At 40.1% G+C, this 2,863-nt stretch overlaps 1 pseudogene; it reads left to right on the top strand.

The window, feature by feature from the left end:
* The first annotated feature begins 1,965 nt into the window (after positions 1-1,965).
* LOC146044365 (5S ribosomal RNA) lies at positions 1,966-2,085 on the top strand (annotated as a pseudogene).
* The last annotated feature ends 778 nt before the right edge of the window (positions 2,086-2,863 follow it).

Genomic DNA, 2,863 nt, shown 5'->3' on the forward strand with positions numbered 1-2,863 from the left:
AGGAAAATATCCCACTGCTTATTTATGGTACTCTTTGATTTTTTTTTCCCATTGTACTGAGTGACAAAAATTACCCTAGTGTTCATAGCAGTCTGTTGAGGTAAGAGTTATTTTCTGTCTTGATTTGCCGCTTTGATCTCTGCTTCTGAAATTAGATCTTTCAGGTAGCCTCAATCTCTAAATCTATCTTAATTAACTTGAAGTTGATTACTAAAATCTGAAGAAGAGGTACAATTTCTATGAATCCTACAGTACTGCAAAAAAGGAATATTTGTCTTCCACTTTTTAGCATTTTTTATGATTTTTATGATTTTTATCTCTGTTCCCTCCAAGGATAAGCTCCAGGTACTCAATTTCCTTAGTGTAAATCTTATATGTAAATGGCAAATTGTATTCATTATCTCCTAGATGCCAAATTAATTATTTGAAATCCTCTGTGGATTCCTCACATACAATCAGAATGTCATCTATGTATCTGTGGTAAGCTATAAGATTTACTTTAAATGGATGGTTTCCATATATTTGTTTCTGCTCCCAGTTTGCCCTATGGAAATTGGCAAAGCTGGGAGCAAAAACGGTGCCCATAGCTGTCCCTCTGTGTGTACATAAAATTGGTCCAGAAATTTAAAATAGTTGGTCCAGAAATGTAAAATACGGTAGTTGTGACTCAAAATAAACGTAATTTAAAAAAAAACATAAAAATTATTTGTGTGTGTTATCCATAAGATGGTCCTCCTCTAAAAATTAATTACAGCTTTTAATCCCCTTTTTGTGTGGAGTACATGTGTAAAGGTATTTTTAGACAGTGGTATTGGTGAACAGCGCACTGGGATAACAGTGGTTGGGGCTAGCTGCAGCACTGACAGGTGACCAGCCTGGTATAGATAAATAGCAAATAGGTTGGTAGTACTGCGCTCAGCTCCTATAGGTGCTGTGTGGTGATATTAAGTAGATGTTGATATCTACTTAATATCAACACACAGCACCTATAGGAGCTGACCACACCTATTTGCTCTTAACATGTGTAAAGGGACTGACATCTAATCAAGATGGCGCATACTGACGAAGCCGATCCCGGCGAAACACGTGTCTAAACTGACACCCCAGCGACAGCAGCAGCGGCGTTACCCACACGGATACCTTCCACACTGCGCAGCCCAACCAGCTGTACCTCAGACCTGCCCGGACTCTAAGCTCTGACGCCCGGCGGCGTCCCAGGTACCAGTGTCCTCCATCTGCGTCTGGCGGAGGAGTGACACTTTCGTTTACTTAAAGGAACTGCTACTATTTCACATGTATACACAGTAACCAGTGTCTAAATTAATACTGTCAGCAAGTTCCTGCAGTGGTCAGCATCGGAGCTGAGCTACCTTGTGGGGCAGCAGTGTTGCAATATTTGACTGTGATACAGGATAACCCAATTCAGCTAATTACAACTGACCTTCAGAAATAAGCAGGCAGGCTTGATCTGGCACTGAGGTATTTAACCCCTTGTCGGAGCAGAGATACTTTGTGGGACAGCAGTGTTGTAATATCTAACTGTTGATACTGGATAACCCCCTTTTTTTTGCTAAGAGGAATTGACCACCAGAAATAAGCAGGCAGGTTATACCTGGTACATAGGTAGTTAACCCCTTGTTTACCAGAACCCTGCAGACTAGATTAGCAGCTCTAATTAAACCTAATTATCATCCATACTAATTAGGCAATTCTGCCTCATTTATCATAAATTGCTACTACTTACCCTCTTCACTTCTCCTTTCCCACCTCTCTCCCCCCATCCCCTCCCCTCCGTATGTTTCTTTTCTCCCTTTTGTAATGTCATTATTGCAGCAAATTTTGAAGAGATACATATTTAGCTGCAAGTCCCTTGGTGGCCACACCAATTTGGTATCCAGTCAGCTATCAATGCTCTAATCCACAGTCAACCAGGCAATTTCTATTTTGGGAAGGAAAAACCTCAGAAAATACCACCATACCTCACTGGAACTGCCCAAACACTTCCCGAACTTGGAAGCTAAGCAGTGACGGGCCAGAATAGTATTCTTGTGGGGGACCCCTGAAGAACATCTGGTGTGGTATAAATATAGAGGTATCCCTAAGATAATTGCACTGGACACGCCGACTGCATGAGCAATACAAGCTGTGATAATACCAACATACTGTTGCTGGGGTAATCCATATCCCTACGGGTGATCCTAACCTGTAGGTGATTAAAACCATTCATTTTCGCCCACAATCACATTGTCCACATGTCAATGATGATAAGGACGTAGTGCGCTGAATGGAGAGTAAAGTGTGAAAAGTGAAAAGTGCCATCACACAACATTTTATATATAATATATAATATATTATATTTTTCATATTTTCTCATACTATTGGTACCACTTTCAAACTCCTTATACTCTCTTTCCTATTATTGTTAACCTTGGTTACTCTATATTAAAAGATCGAAATAAATGTTAAGTTTTAAATTAACTCCATATCTACAAATACAAGAGTGCGCCCACAAAGCTCTTTTTCTGTCATACGTTTGCCCTCCCTTGAGCAAACAAAAACCCACACTCAGTTGTTATACTGAAATCGTGGGCGCACCACCAATCAATGACTATTAAAATTTAAATAATATAGTCCACATGTTGGTCACCTAAATGAACTAATAATCAATCAATCTACGTCAGTGCGGCTCCAAACCTTACCCCACATAGATAAATAGCAAATAGGTTGGTAGTACTGCGCTCAGCTCCTATAGGTGCTGTGTGGTGATATTAAGTAGATGTTGATATCTACTTAATATCAACACACAGCACCTATAGGAGCTGACCACACCTATTTGCTCTTAACATGTGTAAAGGGACTGACA

Source organism: Crinia signifera, chromosome 19, assembly GCF_055691185.1.
Source record: "Crinia signifera chromosome 19, ASM5569118v1, whole genome shotgun sequence".
Classification (NCBI taxonomy): Eukaryota; Metazoa; Chordata; class Amphibia; order Anura; family Myobatrachidae; genus Crinia; species Crinia signifera.